This window comes from Nycticebus coucang, chromosome 12 (assembly GCF_027406575.1).
Source record: "Nycticebus coucang isolate mNycCou1 chromosome 12, mNycCou1.pri, whole genome shotgun sequence".
Taxonomy (NCBI): Eukaryota; Metazoa; Chordata; class Mammalia; order Primates; family Lorisidae; genus Nycticebus; species Nycticebus coucang.
The window spans coordinates 45,174,933-45,195,492 of NC_069791.1; the positions used below are offsets into that span (position 1 = coordinate 45,174,933).

Here is a 20,560-nt window from a genome sequence, read left to right on the forward strand (position 1 = left end):
GATCCTTTTTTTGTAAATTAACAAAGCTTTGGAAGAAAAAGCAATAAACTGTTTTCCAAAAAAAAAAAATGCTTCTTAGGCAAATTTCAATCAAAAATATCAAAATCTGGCTCCGTGCCTGTAGCTCAGCCAGTAGGGCCCTGGCCACATATTCCAAGGCTGTCAGGTTTCAGCCCAGCCCGGACCTGCTCAACAACAATGACAACTGCAACCAAAAATAGCCGGGCATTGCAGCGGGCACCCGTAGTCCCAGCTACCTGTGAAGCTTAGGCAAGAGAATCGCTTGAGCACAAGAGTTTGAGGTTGCTGTGAACTGAAACGCCAGGGCACTCTACCGAGGACAACATTGACTCTGTCTCAAAAAAAAAAAAAATTCAGAATCTCAATTAAATAATAAAGCAATTATGAACACATATTTAGTCCTGGGAAAACTTCCGTAAGAAAATATGTCAAAATAATAGTGAATTTATTGAAGTGATGGCATTGTTGTTGATTTTTATCCTTTTAAATTTGTAATTATTTTCCAAATTGTCTTTCATGAACATGGTATTAATTTGTTAGTAATTTACAAGAATTCTTCTAAGTAAGATGGAGTCAGTTTCACAATGCCTAGTCTCAAAGTCCTGCTAGAAAAATGGGTCTGTTATACACACAGAAAAGAACTCCAGATCTCACCCTGGGGTGAACTCGAAATAAATCTAGATGTTAAAGATAAAGGAATGGCTCGGTGCCTGTAGCTCAGCAGCTAGGGCTCCAGCCACATACGCTGGAGCTGGCGGGTTCGAACCCATCCTGGGCCAGCTAAACAATAACAACTACAACCAAAAAATAGCCAGGCGTTGTGGCAGGCACCTGCAATCTCAGCTATTTAGGAGGCTGAGGCAAGAGAACTGCTTAAGCCCAAAAGTTTGAGGTTGCTGTGAGCACTCTACCGAGGGTGACATAGTGAGACTCTGTCTCAAAAAATAAAAATAAAAATAGAAAAGCTTGAGGCATGCTTGAGCCCAAGAGTTGGAGGTTCCTAGGGGCTATGACGCCACACCACAGCACTCAATCCAGGGCAACAGCTTGAGGCTGTGTCTCAAAAAAAAAAAAAAGATCATGATATTTGACTGAATCAAAATGATGTCTCTTATTCTAACTATCTTATAGTGAAAAAGGCATGTGCTCTCTGAGACATAACAATATCTACTTCAATTCTCATAGTTTCTTGGCTGTAAAATGTTCAACATACAATAAAAAAACTATAAAACATGAAAATGTGTGGGAAAATATGACTTGTAATCAGCACTAAATGTAGTCATTGAAACAGAACCACAGAGTGACCTAAATGTTCAGATTGGCAAAGGCTTTCGATTATTATAAATGTGTTTTTAAAGGTGGAGGGAATAAAAGGAAAATAAAAAATAAAAACAAAGAAGAAAAAAGAAAACAAAACAGAAGAAATTAGAACTGAAAAAATAATTGAAATTAAGAATTTACCAATAAGTTTAATAGAAAACTATATATAGGGTAAGACTTCATGAACTTGAACAGAAGTCAATACAGGTTGAGCATATTTCTAATTCAAAAACCTAAAATTCCAAATCTTCAAAATTAAAAACTTTTGAGTGCCAACATAATTCCACCAGTGGAAAATTTTACAGCAGAGTTCATGTGACGAGTCACAGTCAAAACTTAGTTCCACACACAAACTTAATTAAGATATCGTATGAAGGCGGTGCCTGTGGCTCAAGGGGGTGGGGCGCCGGCCCCATATGCTGGGCCGGGAAGTGGTGGGTTCAAACCCAGCCCCGGCCAAAACAAACAAACAAACAAACAAACAAAAAACAAAACTGCAAGATATTGTATGAAATTCCTTTAAGATTATATTTATATGATATATATGAAAACATGAATCTCATGTTTAGACTTGGGTTCTAAGCAGTGATATTTCATTATGTATATGCAAATATTACAAAATATGAAAAAATTCAAAATCCAAACCCTCTGGCCCCAAACATTTCAGATAAGGGATACTCAACCTGTGTATATTATGTTATCTAAATTAATCACAGGGGAAAAGAGGTGGGGGGGGCAGGAGAGGTACAGGAAGAGGAGAAGTGGGTAATAGAGAAAATTTGGGAAAATTCTCTGTCACTTACCCTTTAAATATTTCTTCTGTCGTGTTCTGTTTCTCCTTTCCTCCTGGACACCATTTTGGAGGTATGTTAGACTTTTCATTTATGCCCATGTTTCTTTTATGATCCTTTCTGAATTTTCTATTCCTTTTTCTTTTTGTGTTTTAAAAAGACTTTTCTATTTTCAGTTCACTAATTAATGATTTCTTCTGTGTCTAATCTGTTGTAATGTTAGACCTTTTATTGAATTATTAAGGTCAGTTATTATATTTTATAGTTTAGAATTAGAATTTCCATTTGATTCCTTTACATAGATTCCAGTTTTGTGATGAAATTATTCACTCTTTTATCTGTTTTATTCATTTCTACCTTGATTTTTGTTTCTTTTTTCCTTCCCTCTCTCCCTCCCTCCCTTCCTTCCTTCTCTTTCCTTTCTTTCTGACAGAGTCTCATTCTGTTGTTCAGGCTAGAGTACTGTGGAATCAGCCTAGCTCATAGTAACCTCAAACTGCTCAGGTGAGGAGGAGTGATCTTCTTGCCTCAGCCTCCTCTAAGTAGTTAGGACTATAGGTGCCTGCCACAACAGCCAGCTTTTTTTTTTTTTCTTTCTATTTTTAGTAGAGACAAGGGTCTTGCTCTTGCTTAGGTTAGTCTCAAAATCCTGAGCTCAAGTGATTGTCCCACTTCTGCCTCCCAAAGTGCAGGGATTACAAGCACTGAGCCTGGCAAAATAGTATTTTACAACCAACTCCTAACGAAATGATCAATTCAGAGACTACTCATTGACAACTGCTAAATCCATTAGCTCAGCAGTTCTCCACATTGTTATTCTCAAGAATACTTTGAACTTGTAAATGTTATTGGGAACCCGAAACAGGATTTTTTTTTAAAATGTAGGTTATAGCTCTCAAATTAACCATAATAGAAATTATAACTGGGAAAATGTTAAAACACAAGCGTTTCATGTTGCCTCTTGAAAACTCTGCTATCTATTTGTGAGAGAATGAAAAGAAAAGGTAAATAATGTGTATTATTGTTTTAAAACAATTTTGTCCTTTCAGATTCCCTGCAAGAATTTCAGAGATTCCCAGGGGTCAGGGGTTACAGTTTGAAAACCATGTCATTATCTGAGAGATTGTTGGGGAATGAATTAGGCTACTAACATCTGAACTCAAAGCCAATCTTATTAACACAAAAGAAAGACATTATTTGACTCATGATGTGATACAATGTGAAATATACATGGTTATCTCTGAAATAATCTTTTTTTATTCTTGAGACTACTTGGAAGGCTGAGGTAAGGGAATCGCTTGAGCCCAAGAGTTTGAGGTTGCTGGGGGCTATGGCACCATGGCATCCTACCTAGAGTAACAAAGGGAGACTCTGTCCTATCGCCCCACCCTATCCCCCCAAAAAAACCCCAAAATTCTATCATTTGTGGCAACATGAATGGACCTAGAGGACATTATCTTAAGTGAAATAAGCAAGCACAGAAAAACAAATACCACATGATCTTACTTATGTGGAATCTTAAAAAGCCAATCCCATAAAATGGTGATTATTAGAGGCTGGGAGAAGTAGAGTGGAAGAGGCAATAGCTGGAAGTTGCTTAATGAATTAGAATATTCAACTAATTAAGAGGAGTAAGTTCTATAGCACAATACCGTGACTATAATAAACCACAATTTATCATATTCTGTATTTTCAAATAGCTATAAGACCAGTTTTCAATGTTCTCAACTCAAAGAAATGATAAATGTTTGAGGTGATGAATATGATAATTATCTTGATTAGATTATTGCAGGTTGCATGCATTTATCAAAATATCACACTGTAACCCTTAAATGTGTACAATAGTTATGTGACAAAAATAATTTGTTTAAAAAAATCTGACCCTTTTTTAATGGTCATTTGTAGTACAAATGATCATTTTAATTGTTTGCTAACAGGGCATCTAAAATATTTAGGAATATTGTCATTAAAAAGGCAAATATTCCTCCTATAATCTTACTTATCAAATACTTATTTAGTTATTATAAAAATGGATTTCATGGCTCAGTTCCCATAGCACAGTGGTTATGGCACCAGCCACATACACCGAGGGTGGTGGGTTTGACACCAGCCGGGGCCAGCTAAAAAACAACAACAATGAAAACTGCAATAAAAAATAGCAGGGCATTGTGGCGGTGCCTGTAGTCCCAGCTACTCCAGAGGCTGAAGCAAGAGAATCGCTTAAGCCTGAGAGTTGGAGTTTGCTGTGAGCTGTGACACTACAGCACTCTACTGAGGGTGACATAGTGAGACTCTGTTCAAAAAAAAAGAAAAATGAACTTAATTATCTCTGTTTAAATCAGTAGAGTTACAAAGTAAAGACTGTTTACCCTATTTTTGTGTGTAAACACATATATATGTATATGCATAATGTTGATAAAGGCTTATATGAGTTTCAGCATCACTAATCACTTCATAAAAATGTGCCAAAACTTGTCTATCCCTCAGAACTACATTCTTTGGCAATCATGAGATAAAGAGTGTGAATTCCATTTATGAAATAACTCTCTATAATTGAATAGGTATTCCAGTGGGTAGGAAAATTAGACTGAGTATAGCTTGAAACGGAAGAGTCACTCATTTAACAAATGTTTGTTGAGGATCAACTAAATACAAAACACCTTGGAACCTGGAGATTCAACACTGAATAGCCATATTTCCTTACCTAGAGGAATTTACAGCCTAGCAAAAAGGAATATTACATTCAGTCTTCAGTGCTCAACTTTGAAATAAATATTCACTTGTTACTTGTGAACAAATAAACATGTTCATATGTTTAAAATAGGCTAATATGGTTTTCATATATTAAATGTAAGTTATTTCTATAATGTCTGTCCACAATTTTTTTTATCCACAATTTTAATAAAGTACTTTCTCCCAAAGAAAAATGAAACAAGGATTATGGACTTTTTAAAATTATGAACATAACAAAGCAAAAGAAAAGTATGGTCCTTCTTTGGATCCTACTTTAAACAAATCAACTCTAAATTTTTGTGCGTGTGTGTGAGATTTAGCAAACTCTTTATGGCAAAGCTGATCAACAGCTCTGCCTCCAACCTTCTGGGGCAGCTGGCAGCTGGGAAAGGCGTCTCCAGAGCGAGTCCCTCGGTGGAAGCCCGTACCAAATCTAAATTTTTTTTTAAGTGACACAAATTGGAATAGTGACTTAGTATTTGTTGACATAAAGAAATGACATCATGCCTGGGATTTGTGTTAAGATAATCCAATGGAGTAAAGACAAGGAGACTGCCTTCCCAGATATTAAGATGTTTTGCAGAATGATAGCAACAAAAACAATGTTAAGCTGGATAGGAATAGATTGGTAGATCTATGTAGATCAAAATAAAGAGCCCAGAAACAGATGCGTTTGTAAAAAGGAATATAATTTACAATGAAGATTGCATTAGGACTCAATTGGTGGGGTGAAAACACTAACACAATTTTTTTCTGAAAATGGCTCATTAAAAAGAGAAAAAGTTGTATAAATATTTTGCATCATTAAAATAATAAAATCACGATAGCTAAATACTTGCGTAAGACAAACCTATCAGGGTAATTAAATAAAATGGTTGAGAAATAATTCATGACATTTAGAGAAGGAGAGAAAATTTTTTTTTTGTTTTGAGACAGAGTCTCACTGTGTTGCCCTCGGTAGAATGCTGTGGCATCACAGCTCATAGCAACCTCCAACTCTTACGCTTAAACGATTTTCTTGCCTCAGCCTCCCAAGTAACTGGGACTACAGATGCCCAGCTATTTTTTATTACAGTTGTCATTGTTGTCTAGCTGGCCCAGGCTGGCGCCATAACCTCTGTGCTATGGGCCCTGACCCAAGGGAGAGAGGATTCTTTAGAAACCAAAAATGTGTTTTGAAGGGAAAAATGATGTATTTTTTTACAATATCAAAATTACATCAACAAAGGGTGCTATAGAAAAAGTTAACAGATGTGATGCAGATGGATAAGAAATTTATCCATATTAGGGCGGCGCCTGTGGCTCAGTCTGTAGGGTGCCGGCCCCATATGCCGAGGGTGGCGGATTCAAACGTGGCCCCGGCTGAACTGCAACCAAAAAATAGCCGGGCGTTGTGGCAGGCGCCTGTAGTCCCAGCTACTCGGGAGGCCGAGGCAAGAGAATCGCTTAAGCCCAGGAGTTGGAGGTTGCTGTGAGCTGTGTGAGGCCACGGGACTCTACCGAGGGCCATAAAGTAAGACTCTGTCTTTACAAAAAAAAAAAAAAAAGAAATTTATCGATATTAAAATTGATACTCTATCAGTGGTTATCAACCTTCCTAATGCCGCGACCCTTTAATACAGTTCTTCATGTTGTGGTGACTTCCAACCAGAAAATTATTTTCGTTGCTACTTCACAACTGTAATTTTTGCTACTGTTATGAATTGTGATGTAAATATCTGATATTTAGGCGACCCCTGTGAAAGGGTCATTTGACCCCCAAAGGGGTTCTAACCCACAGGTTGAAAACCGCTGTGTCTAGACGAACAACTTGTTTGAGACATTTCAGACTTGGGTCATCCCCTTTGCCAGAGGCCCTGGTGTTTTTTTCACTGCTTCTGTATTCCTTTCTGTCTAATAAAATCCTTTCTTACCACTGAAAAAGATATTAAAATTGATAAGGAATTAATATGTAGAATACACAAGAAACTGCTATTAATCAATGAGAAAATGACAGAAACGTCAATAGAAAAATACAGAAAATTAAGAACAAGTAATTCATAGGAGAAATGCTCAGCCTCACCAGTAGTCAGAAAAATAATAATTTTATAAATGGAAAATCTGAAAGGGTCATTAAGAACATCCCATACCAAGATGGTCTCACTAATGCATTCAGTTACACATTTATCGAGGAAATAATACCAATATTACACAAATTCTTTCAGAAAACTGAGAAGAAGCTATGATTTAATAATAAATAAATTAAAAAAAAAAGAAACTGAGAAGATAGAAACATCTCAAATTATTTTATGAGGCCAGACAAACCTTACTAGCAACACCTGTTAAAAGCATTGCCAACAAAATTGCAAATTATGGAATATAGATGAAAAACAATACACTTTAGGGCGGCGCCTATGGCTCAGTTGGTAAGGCGCCGGTCCCATATACCAAGGGTGGCAGGTTCAAACCCAGCCCCAGCCAAACTGCAACCAAAAAATAGCTGGGCGTTGTGGCGGGGGCCTGTAGTCCCAGCTACTCGGGAGGCTGAGGCAAGAGAATTGCTTAAGCCCAGGAGTTGGAGGTTGCTGTGAGCTGCGTGAGGCCACGGCACTCTACCAAGGGCCGTAAAGTGAGACTCTGTCTCTACAAAAAAAACAAAGAAAAACAATACACTTTAACAAAAGTTACCAGATGAAATCTACCAATATATAAAATGGATAGCTCATCGCCAGGTAGGGTGACTGTATTTAAAAAAAAAAAATTAATAAGAGAAATGACATTGTTTTGGGCAGTGCCTGTGGTTCAGTAAGTAGGGGGCCGGCCCCCTATACCGAGGGTGGCGGATTTAAACCTGGCCCCAGCCAAACTGCAACAAAAAAATAGCCAGGTGCTGTGGCAGACGCCTATAGTCCCAGCCTACGTGGGAGGCTGAGGGAAGAAAATCGCTTAAGCCCAAGAGATGGAGGTTGCTGTGAGCTGTAATGCCATAGCACTGTAAAAAGGATGACAAAGTGAAACTCTGTCTCAAAAAAAAAAAAAAAAAATAGGTGGCACCCGTAAGCAAGTAGGGCCCTGGCCACATACACCCAGGCTAGCAGGTTCAAACACGGCCCAGGCCAGCTAAACAACAATGACAACTGCAACAAAAAATAGCTGGGGCTCAGGGTCTGTAGCTTAAGTGGCTAAGGCACCAACCACATACACCAGAGCTGATGGGTTTGAATCCAACATGGGCTACCAAACAACAATGACAACTGCAAGAAAAAAATGGCTGGGCATTGTGGTGGGTCCCTGTAGTCCCAGCTATTTGGGAGGCCGAGGCAAGAGAATTGCTTAAGCCCAGTAGTTTGAGGTTGCTATGAACTGTGATGCCACAGCACTCTACTCAGGGTTACAGCTTGAGGCTCTGTCTCAAAAAAAAAAAAAAAAATAGCCGGGCATTGTGGTGGGCACCTGTAGTCCCAGCTACTTGGGAGGCTGAGGCAAGAGAGTTGCTTAAGCCCAAGAGTTTGAGGTTGCTATGAGCTGTGATGCCATGGCACTCTACCAAGGGCAACATAGTGAGACTCTATCTCAAAAAAATACAAGAGAGAATTGGCTAAAAAGTCAAAGTGCAGCAAAGAAACTAAAATGGAGGGCTTGTGAGATCTCACCTAATGTGCACATTGTGAGGGTGTATGACACATCCTCTGGGTGAGGGGCTCTTCTACAAATGAAACTTTGCCCTGGAAGTGAGAACAATGTAACTTAAATATTGTACCCTCATGTTAATTTGAACAAAGTTTAAAAAACAAACAAGCAAACAAGAAACTAAAAGGATGCTGGAAGTGAAATGCCAATCACATATAATGGAGCTATAGAAGAAATAACTGACTAAAAGAAGATTGATATTGCCACCATTTGAGAGATTCTAGATATGCAGCTAGAGAAACTTAGCAATTGTGAACTCATCAACGTAAATAAGACAGTGGTTATAAAAAGGAAAGAATAAGTATGTTTCAGAGGAAGTTATGGTACCAAAAGTCTTCACATTAACATGAGATCTGAGAGATATTTTATCACACTAAAAGCACAAAGGATAAAATGTTGGAAGTTTACCAAACTTAGAAAGGTGCATGACAATTCATCAAAGCACAGAAAACATACTGCTCCACATTGTAAGTTATACAACAATAAGTTATACAACAAGCACTGCCCAAACTGTTCTTTTTTTTTTTTGAGACAGAGTCTCAAGCTGTCGCCCTGGGTAGAGTGCCATGGCGTCACAGCTCTCAGCAACCTCCAACTCATAGGCTTAAGCAATTTTCTTGCCTCAGCCTCCCAAATAGCTGGGACTACAGGCATCTGCCACAATACCCAGCTATTTTTTTTCTGTAGTTGTCATCGTTGTTTGGTGGGCCCTGGCTGGATTAGAACCTGCCAGCACCAGTGTATGTGACTGGCGCCCTAACTGCTTGAGCTGCAGGTTCTGAGCCCAAACTGTTCTTGATAAATTTTTTTACAAAGAAATAAAACACTATAAATTATCAATATTTGTAATGTTTTAAAGCATAGCATACTAGAATTATATTAGTTTTTTTTTTTTTTTTAATTTATAAAGGAAAGTATTTATTTCCTACATTTAGGAAGGCTGGAAGTCCAAGGTCAAGAAGGCCCATCTGATGAGGGCCTTCTTGCTGTAGAGACTCTGCAAAGGCACAAGGTGGCACAGGGTATCACCTGGTGAGGGGACTGAGTGTGCTGGCTCAGGTTTCCCTTCTGTTTTTTTTTTTTTTTTTTTTTTTTAATTTCAGGTTAATGTGAAGGTTCAAACAACCAGGTCACAATACTTGAATTTCTTAATTAAAGTCCCTCTCATAGTGGTGTCCCACACCCAAAGGGTGTGCCATACACCCCTCCATTGTGCCCACTAACACCAATCTCCCCTTCCTCACTTCCCCTCCCCCCATCTTGAATTGAGTTTTTCTCTTATGCGAGTATGAATTAAATCATCTAATGGCTTCATATTAGTATTGAGTACATTGGATATTTGCTTTTCCATTCTTGTGATACTTTACTAAGAAGAATGTGTTTCAACTCCATTCAGGTTAATACAAAAGCAGTAAAGTTTCCATCTTTTTTATGGCTGAACAGTATTCCATGGTGTACATATACCACAGTTTGTTAATCCATTCCTGAGTTGATGAGAATTTAGGTTGTTTCCACATCTTAGTGATTGTAAATTGAGCTGAGATAAACAATCTAGTGCAAATGTCCTTAGGATAAAATGATTCTTTTTTTCTTCTGGGTAGATGCCTAGTAATGAGATTACAGGATCAAATGGGAGGTCTAATTTGAGTTCTCTAAGGATTCTCCCTACTTCTTTCCAAAGAGGCAGTGTTAGTTTGCAGTCCCACCAATGGTGTAAAAGTGTTCCCTTCTGTCCACATCTGCACCAGCCTCTACAGCTTTGAGACTTTGTGATGTGGGCTATTCTCACTGGGGTTAGGTGATATCTCAGGATGGTTTTGATTTGCATTTCTCTGATGATTAGGGACAATGAGCATTTTTTAATATATTTGTTAGCCATTCATCTCATCTATCTTCCTCAGAGAAGGTTCTGTTCACATCTTTTATCCAGTGGTAGATGGGATTGTTTACTCTTTTTTGTTGTTGTTGGTTAATTTGAGTTCTCTACGGATCCTAGTTATCAAGCCTTTGTCAGATTCCAAATATGCAAATATCTTTTCCCATTCTGAAGGTTGTCTATTTGCTTTAATTGTTGTGTCATTAGCTGTGCAGAAAGTTTTCAGTTTAATTAAGTCCCATTTGTTTATTTTTGTTATTGCTGCGATTGCCATTTAAGGCTTCAGAAAATCTTTCCCCAGGCTGACATCCTTAAAAATTTTCCACACACTTTCTTCTAGAATGTTTATCATTTCGTGTCTTATATTTAAATCTTTTATCCATATTGAGTCAATTTTTGTAAGTGGCAAAATATGTGGCTCCAGTTTCAGTCTTCTACAGTTCTCCCACTACCATTTATTGAATAGGGGTTCTTTTTCCCAGGGATGCTTTTGTTTGTTTATCAAAGATCAGATGGCTATAAGAGACTGGTTTCAACTCTTGGTTTTCTATTCAGTTCCATATGTCTATGTCTCTATTTTAGTTCCAATACCATGCTGTTTTGATCACTGTGGACTTATAATCTAAAGTCTGGTAGGGTGATGCTTCCACCTTTGTTTTTATTACTAAGAATTGCCTTGGCTACGTGGAATTTCTTCTGGTTCCATACGAAACGAAGAACTATGTTTTCTAGTTCTTCAAAGTCTGATGTTGATATTTTAATGGGGATTGCACTGAATCTTTAATAATGTGGATTCTTGGGCAGCATCTGTGGCTCAGTGAGTGGGGCGCCAGCCCCTTATACCGAGAGTAGTGAGTTCAAACCCGGCTCCAGCCAAACTGCAACAAAAAAATAGCCAAGCGTTGTGGTGGGCACTTGTAGTCCCAGCTACTCGGGAGGCTGAGGCAGGAGAATTGCCTTAGCCCAAGAGCCGCAGGTTGCTGTAGGCTGTGATGCCACGGCACTCTACCAAGGGCGACAAAGTGAGACTCTGTTTCTAAAATAATAATAATAATAATAATGATGTGGATTCTTTACAGCCAAGAACATGGTATGTTCTTCCATTTGTTAATGTCTTCTGCTATTTCTTTTCGTAGGAGTTTCATACTTCTCTTTATACAGGTCCTTCGCCTCTTTTGCTAGGTATATTCCTAGATATTTCATTTTCTTTGAAGGTACTATGAAGGGAATTCTGTCTTGGATTAGCTTCTCAATCTGGCTGTTATTGGCATATACAAAGGCTACTGATTTGTGGACATTGATTTTATACCTGAAACATTATTGTATTTCTTGATCACTTCCAGGAGTCTTGTGGTTGAATCTCTGGGGTTCTCTAAGTATAAGATCATATCATCAGCAAACAGTAAGAATTTGACCTTCTTTGCCCCCATTTGGATACTCTTTATATCATTCTCTTGCCTGATTGCATTGGCTAGAACTTCTAGCACTATGTTGAATAGTATGGCAAAAGAGGACATCCTTGTTTGGTTCCACTTCTAAGTGGAAAAGCTTTCAGTTTTACTCCATTCAGTATGATGGAGTTATAGATGACTTCAATCAGTTTAAGAAATGTGCCACCTATACCTATATTTGAAGTGTTGCTGTTAGAAAAGGATGCTGAATTTTATCAAATGCTTTTTCCTTTTTTTTTTTTTTCTTTTTTGAGACAGAGTCTCACTTTGTCACCTTTGGTAGACTATCATGGCATTATGGCTCACAGCAACCTCAAACTCATGGGCTCAGGTGGTCCTCTTGCATTCCCAAGTGGCCGGGACTACAGGTACGCACCACAACACTCAGCTGATTTTTTGAGACAGAGTCTCACTCTTGCTCAGGCTGGTCTCAAACTCCTGAGCCCAAGCAATCCACCTGCCTTGGCCTCCCAGAGTGCTAGGATTACAGGTGTAAGCCACTATGCATGGCCTTAAAATGCTTTTTCTGCATCTATTGAAAGGGTCATATGGTCTTTGTTTTTGCTATTATTGATATGGTGAATTACATTTATAGATTTGCATATGTTAAACCAGCCTTGCATCCCTGGGATGAAGCCTGACTTGATCATGATGTATATATTTTTTAATGTGTAGCTGTAATCTATTGGCTAAAATTTTATTGAGTATTTTTGAATGTATATTCATTCATGAAATTGGTCCATAGTTCTCCTTTTTAGTTGGGTCCTTTCCTGGTTTTAGTATCAAGGTGATGTTTGCTTCATAGAATGTGTTGGGGAAGGTTCCTTCCTTCTCAGTGTTTTGGAATAGTTTTTGCAGTATAGGTACAAGCTCTTATTTGAAGGTTTGATAGAATTTTGGTGTGAAGCCATCTGGTACAGTCTCTCTCTCTCTCTCTCTCTCTCTCTCTCTTTTGAGACAGAATATCACTCTGTCATCTTGGGTAGAGTGCCAGGGAGTCATAGCTCATAGCAACCTCAAACTCTTAAGCCCATGGATCCTCTTGCCTCAACCTCCTGAGTAGATAAGACCACAGGAGCTTGCCACAACACCTGGTTATTTTTAGAGATGGAGTCTCACTCTTGCTCAGGCGCCCACCACAACGCCCAGCTAATTTTTCTATTTTTAGTAGAGACATAGTCTCACTCTTGCTCAGGCTGATCTTGAACTCTTGAGCTGAAGCAATCTCAGCCTTCCAGAGTGCTAGGATTATAGGCGTGAGCTACCCTGCCTGTCCTGGTTTTTTTCTCCTCTTGATCTGCAATTCCAGAGTATATTCACATTGTTGTGAAGAGGTCTCTAGAACTGCTTTATCTTGCAATCCATTGATTGATTATTAAGATCATTTTGCTTGCTTTCGGCTTGCAGAGTCATTTTTATAGTCCTACATTACCAAGCAAAGCAAAGACTACCTTTATATGTATCAGTCAAGTTCCAATCAGGAGAAAGAAAACTACCCATTACTTTAACAAGTAGATCTAGGGCAGCGCCTGTGGCTCAGTCGGAAAGGCACCGGCCCCATATACCGAGGGTGGCGGGTTCAAACCCGGCCCTGGCTTAACTGCAACCAAAAAATAGCTGGGCGTTGTGGCGGGTGCCTGTAGTCCCAGCTACTCGGGAGGCTGAGGCAAGAGAATGGCTGAAGCCCAGGAGTCGGAGGTTGCTGTGAGCTGTGTGATGCCACAGCACTCTACCAAGGGCCATAAAGTGAGACTCTGTCTCTACAAAAAAAAAAACAAGTAGATCTAATATAAAAAATTATTAACCAAATATAAATTTCTTGACTAGTCGATAAAAAGGTAAAAAGAACTCTGACATAACATGGAAGTAGCAATTCTAATAAGTGGTTAACAGCTGATACTAAAGCAACAAAGGGAATAGGATGGAAGCATAAAAGTTAGAAATTTAGAGGAGAGTTTCTGTGGAGCTAAAATCCAGATTTTTTAGGAAAGATGCTGAGGGAGTACAAGTCAGTTGTTTCTGGTGTCTCTGAGGGTACTGGAGGAATATCACAATTCATTGTGCCACTTGTAGAAAAACTTCAGATGAGACTGAGCTGGTGCTATAGGAAGGAACTGCTGCTGTAAGCCTGAGGAAGCACTGGTCACAGGAACCACAAGCGGACAGAAGCAAACACAAAGGGACAGTCTTTTTCCTTCCTCTTGCCCGTGGTCTCCCTCTAACAACCTCTATTGACCGAGCTTAAAATGGAGCCATCTGGCAAAGTAGAAATGTTTAACAATAAAACTCCATTTAAAAATGAGAAAAGAACGTGAATAAACATTTCTCAGAAGAGGATATACAAATGGTAAACTCGTGTATGAAAAGGTGGTCAAAAAATCACTAATCTGGCTTGGTGCCCTTAGCACAGTGGTTACAGCGTGGCCACATGCACTGAGGCTGGCAGGTTCGAATCCAGCCCAAGTCACCTAAATAACAATGACAACTGCAACCAAATAACCAGGCGTTGTGGCGGGTGCCTGTAGTCCCAGCTACTTGGGAGGCTGAGGCAAGAGAATCACTTAAGCCCAAGAGTTGGAGGTTGTTGTGAGCTTTGACACCACAGCACTCTACTGAGGGCAACATAATGAGACTACGTCAAAAAAAAATAATAATAATAATAAAAATCACTAATCATTGGGGGAATGGAAATGAAAAACACAGTGAGATATCACCTTACACCTATTAAGATGGTTGCTATTAAAAAAATAAAAAAGTGGGCGGCGCCTGTGGCTCAGTGAGTAGGGCACCGGCTCCATATGCTGAGGGTGGCGGGTTCAAACCCAGCGCCGGCCAAACTGCAACAAAAAAATAGCCGGGCGTTGTGGCGGGCGCCTGTAGTCCCAGCTGCTCGGGAGGCTGAGGCAGGAGAATCGCATAAGCCCAAGAGTTAGAGGTTGCTGTGAGCCGTGTAATGCCACCGCACTCTACCTGAGGGCGGTACAGTGAGACTCTGTCTCTACAAAAATAAAAAATAAAAATAAAAGTAAAACCAGAAAATAGCAAGTATTTGCAAAGATGTGAAACAATGGGGATCCTTGTGTACTCTTGGTGAGAATATAAAACATTATATGATAGTTCCTCAAAACATTAAAAATAAAATTACCATACCATCCAGCATTCCCACATCTGGGTATATATCTACATGCACTGGAAGTGGAGTCTCAAACCCACGTTCATAGCAGCATTATTACAATAGTCACAATGTAATATGTAGGGAGGCCTAGGCAGGTGGATTGCCTGAGCTCAGGAGTTTGAGACTAGCCTCAGGCAAGAGTGAGACCCTATCTCTAAAATTAGTTGGGTGTTGGGGCAGGCACCTGTAGTTCCAGCTTTGCAGGAGGCTGAGGCAAGAGGATAGCTTAAGCCCAAAAGTTGAAGGTTGCTGTGAGCTATGACATCATAGCACTCTACCAAGGGCAACAAAATGAGACCCTGTCTTAAAAAGAAAAAAAATAATATATAAATGTCCATTGACAACTGCAATGAAATCAGGAAGTATGACACCTTTATTTTTTTTTTTTTGGTTTTTGGCCAGGGCTAGGTTTGAACCCGCCACCTCTGGCATATGGGACCAGCGCCCTACTCCTTGAGCCACAGGCGCCGCCCAGGAAGTATGACACCTTTAAATTTGTTCTTTCTCAAGATTGTTTTTGGCTAGTCAGTGTCCCTGGACATTCCATGTGAATTTTGGGATGGATTTTTCTATTTCTGGAAAAAAGGTGATTTTTTTTTTTTTTTTTTTTTTTTTTACCTTCTTGGTAAGATGTTCAGTTAGAAGAGATTCAGTATCTGACCAAAATCACATTCTGTGCTTTGCGCTGTCTTTAATAATAATTATTTTTATTTATTATCATTATTATTATCATTTTACTTTCTCACTGCTGTGGTTCAACTATACCTGCCAAATGTCATGTTGAAATCCAGTTGCCATTGTGATGGTATTAAAAGGTAGGACCGGCTGGACACCTGTAGCTCAAACAGCTAAGGCGCTAGCCACATACACCAGAGCTGGCCTGCCAAACAACAATGACAACTACAACCAAAAAAAAAAAAGCTGGGCATTGTGGCGGGCACCTGTAGTCCCATTTACTTGGGAGGCTGAGGCAAGAAAATTGCTTAAGCCCAGGAGTTGGAGGTTGCTGTGAGCTGTGATGCCATAGCACTCTACCTAGGGTGACAGCTTGAGGCTCTGTCTCAAAAAAAAAAAAATATATATATATATATATAACCTTTGAGAGATAAGTAGGTCATGAGGGCTTTGCCTTCACAAAGGGGGGTAGCTGTTGTGGGAGTTCAGCCTCCTTTTTCTCTCTCAGTCCCTCACATTGTGTGTGTTTCCTTTCCATGTGATACTTTATACCATGTTATGACAAAAAGTCTGCATCAGATTCAGTGTATGGATCTTGGAGTTCTCAGCCTCCAGAACCACAAGCCAAATAAATATCTTTTTTCAATAAATTATGCAGTCTGTGGTATTCTGTTACCACAGCCAAAAATGGAATAAAAAACTCGCTCTAGAGAGTTATGTTCTTTGTGATTATTATTACCTTCTGCTATGTTTATTATTTTATTGTCACTTTTAGTAGTAAGCAAAAAAGTTATATACTATATATGTTTGAAGGCACATATGATTTATCTTTATCAAGTGGCCAAAACTGGGCTGGTAGTTTTTTCTTTGTCCTTCTCCAGATCAGAGCCTAAATTCAGACAAAAGAAATTGAAGATGGCTTTTATACTTCTGCCATCATAGAGGTTTCCCAGAAGGTTCCTTGGCAATCACAAGGATTTATTCTTTTACCCTACTAAAGAGAAAGCCAAAATTGAAGTTTTTTTATATACTCTATATTTTGCAATTATTTCAAGACTACTTTAAAAAGCACATAGTAAAAACTGTCAAATCAAAACAGAAGTGTAAATTTCCCTTGGTTAATTTCAGATACTGTGTGCAGTTTATATGGAAGGAGATTTGCCCAGTGTTCTCACTGTCCCTAATATATTCTTATCTTCAGGAAAATATTAATTAGTATTTAATGAAATTGTTATATATGTTACCCTATTAAAGAACTATACTCTCAGGCAAGGTACAGTGGCTCACGCCTATAATCCTAGCACTCTGGGAGACCAAGGCAGGTAGATTGTCTGAGCTCACAGTTTTGAGACCAGCCTGAGCCAGAGTGAGACCTCCTCTCTAAAAATAGCCAGGCATTGTGGAGGGCACCTGTAGTCCCACCTACATGGGAGCTAAGGCAAGAGAATTGCTTAAGCCCAAGAGTTTGAAGTTGCTGTGAGTTATGATGCCACGGCACTCTACCAAGGGCGACAAAGTGAGACTGTGTCTCCAAAAAAAGGAACTGTACTCTCTATTGTGATATTATTGGCTACTGTTTCTAATTAATCATACTCTTTCGGTATTATTTCCAACATGTGGTTTCTGCTTTTCTCTCATGCTTGCCTAAGGGCTTTGTCATAAGCTACCAGTAAAAATTGGTCTTCTGGGCGGCACCCGTAGCTCAGTGGGTAGGGCGCCAGCCACATACACTGTGGCTGGTGGGTTGGAACTCGGCCCAGGCCTGCTAAACAACAATGACACTTGCAACAAAAAAATAGTCAGGCACTGTGTGGGCGCCTATAGTCCCAGCTACTTGGGACGCTGAGGCAAGAGTATCACTTAAGCCCAAGAGTTGGAGATTGCTGTGAGCTGTGATGCCACAGCCCTCTACCCAGGGTGACAGCTTGAGACTCTGTCTCAAAAAAAAAAAAAAATTGGGTCTTCAACAAAGGACAGCCTCTGGGCCTTATGATTGTACACGTACTGGATTATTTTAGATCAAAAGCAGATAATTTTGTGGAAACCCACTAATCCAAGATCCTGTGGATCAAGATCTACATAGAACTGAATAGACTGATGAAGAAAATTTAAGAGTGGCTATTTATTTCATGTGTATATAAGAAATCCCTTTATTTCCCTTCAATGTCTATCTCTAATTCTGATTGTATACACTATGCTTTTCACAAACTGAAATGAAACGTTCCTTAAGTTGTATTTCATTCTCCCTGTCCTCTCAGCATTCAAGAACAAATACTTATGTTGAGTCTATTTTGTTATGCCAATATAGTAATTTACATACATTCAATAAAAATCTGTCATACTTTTTATCAAGATAAAGTTAAACAAATCTATTGTTTTGTCATGACTATATTGGAGTGTCATGTTAGATAACATATCTCATTTCATCTTGTATGACAAGTCTATCATCAAGAAGCACGTATATTTCTTAATCTGTGGAACTAATACTCATAAATGAGTCAGGCCAAAATACCATAAGCCCAGCTTTATTAAGTATATATAATTAGGACTAATCTTTAAAAAGTTTTTATGATTACCTGGGGAATTATTAAGAAAAATTATCCAAACTTAGAAACAAAACAATAAAAAACAGAAAATGATTGCATGACCTTTAATGTTGACAGGCTCCTTCAAGAATTATTTCATTTTCTAGGAAATACTTTTTTTTGAGACAGAGTCTCACAGAGTGCCATGGCGTCATAGCTCACAGCAACCTCAAACTCCTGGCTTCAAGTGATTCTCTTGCCTCAGCCTCCCAAGTAGCTGGGACTACAAGCGCCCATCACAATGCCCGACTACTTTTAGAGATGAGGTCTCACTCTGCCTCAGGCTGGTCTCGAACGCATGAGCTCAGACAATCCACCCACCTCAACTTTCCAGAGTGCTAGGATTATAGGCGTGAGTCACCATGTCCAGCCTGGGAAATATACTTTTATGTGATTCAGTATTTATTATTGAATAGGGCCTAGACTTTGTGAAGTAGCCAATTAAATGGTGATTTTCTGCAGGGAGAGAGCCAAATGACTTCTTTCATAAAGAAAAAATTACCTCCAAAGTTTTATCTTAAACCTAGGAAATGTGTTTCTGTATGCCTTTCCACATGGACTATTACATATCCTCTGTTCCTGTTATGCTTTTTCAAGCAAACTTGGCATCTAACTCCATTAATGAGTTAAATAATAATCATTGACATGTGTTCATTCTATATTTGTGTGAAATCCATGCTTTTAAAAATTATATACTTTTAAAATTATACATTGACACTTCTTAATAGCTTCTCTGATTTCCCTATTCTAATTCAACCTACATACTGCTGTCAATCTGGTCTTCCTAAAAATACTACAATGTCACTAAATTTATTCCTTGCTAAAACCTCCTATCAACAGGATAAATTTTCAAAAGTCATTAGCCTAGTATTCACAGTCCTTCACTGTTGAGCTACCTTTAGCACCTTATCTTCCACATATACTATCCTTTCCGCAAACAAAAATAGGGCATGTATTTTATTTTATTTACCAATCTGTCACATTAAAATTTTAAAATAAGTTGCTCTCTCTTTCCTTTTACACTCTTGCAATTTCTATTCCCTCACATCTGCTCATTTTATATTTGCCAGTAATCTCCTATGGGTGGATGCCTGAACTCTTTTATTATTATTATTATAAAAATTTTAACACTTTGGGCGGCACCTGTAGCTCAGTGGGTAGGGTGCTGGCCACATATGCCGAGGTTGGCAGGTTCAAACCTGGCCCAGGCCAGCTAAAACAACAATGATAACTACAACAACAAAAAAATAACAGCCAGGCATTGTGTTGGACACCTGTAGTCCCAGCTACTTGGGAGGCTGAGGCAAGAGAATTGCTTAAGCTCAAGAGTTGGAGGTTGCTGTGAGCTGTGACACCACAGCACTCTACCCAGGGTGAAAGCTTAAGACTCTGTCTTTAAAAATTTAACACTTCTTGAATTTTCATGTCATCCTTGTGCAGGGGCCATGCTAATCTTCTGTGTGTTCTTCCAATTTTACTATATGTGCTGCTAAAGCAAGCACATTAACTCATAACATTTAAAGTATAAAGAGATATACTACTGTATAATAAATAACTGCTCTTTGACCCAGTTTTTTGGACAGAGCCTTAAAAACCCTTGGAACTCCCAAAGTGAAAGAAGTGTCCTTGTTGTGCTAGTGTGTTGACTCATTATGGGCTTCTAGGTTAGCTTCAAGATGAGGACTGGTCACCAGAAAGATGTCACCATGTGATTAGAGGATTAAGTGATTGGGACTTTGTGCCTGGCTGACCTCCAAGGAGATGAGGGGGGCTGGAGATTGAATTCGATCACAGGCAATCATTTACTCACTCAATCATGCTTATGTAATAAACTTCCAATAGGGCAGCGCCTGTGGCTCAGTGAGTAGGGCGCCGGCCCCATATGCCGAGGGTGGCTGGTTCAAACCCAGCCCCGGCCAAACTGCAACAACAACAAAAAAATAGCCGGGTGCTGTGGCAGGCACCTGTAGTCCCAGCTACTCGGGAGGCTGAGGCAAGAGAATCGCTTAAGCCCAGGAGCTGGAGGTTGCTGTGAGCTGTGTGATGCCACGGCACTCTACCAAGGGGCATAAAGTGAGACTCTGTCTCTACAAAAAAAGAAAAATAAAAAATAAACTTCCAATAAAAACTCTGGACACCAGAGCTCAGTGAAACCTCTGTTTGATGAATATGGATGTACCAGAAGGCAACTCATCTGAATTCTTTGAGGTGAGGGTATATAACCTCTGCATTCCCTCCCAAACCTTCATATATATGTCTTCAAT

The 20,560-nt window shown here is 39.2% G+C and overlaps 1 non-coding gene across 1 annotated transcript; it reads right to left on the reverse strand.

Annotated features, from left to right (window-relative positions):
• Positions 1–19,691: 19,691 nt before the first annotated feature.
• Positions 19,692–19,798, reverse strand: LOC128562871 (U6 spliceosomal RNA). The gene has a single exon (XR_008373570.1). It is a non-coding gene; the product is annotated as a U6 spliceosomal RNA (small nuclear RNA).
• Between the last annotated feature and the right edge of the window lie 762 nt (positions 19,799–20,560).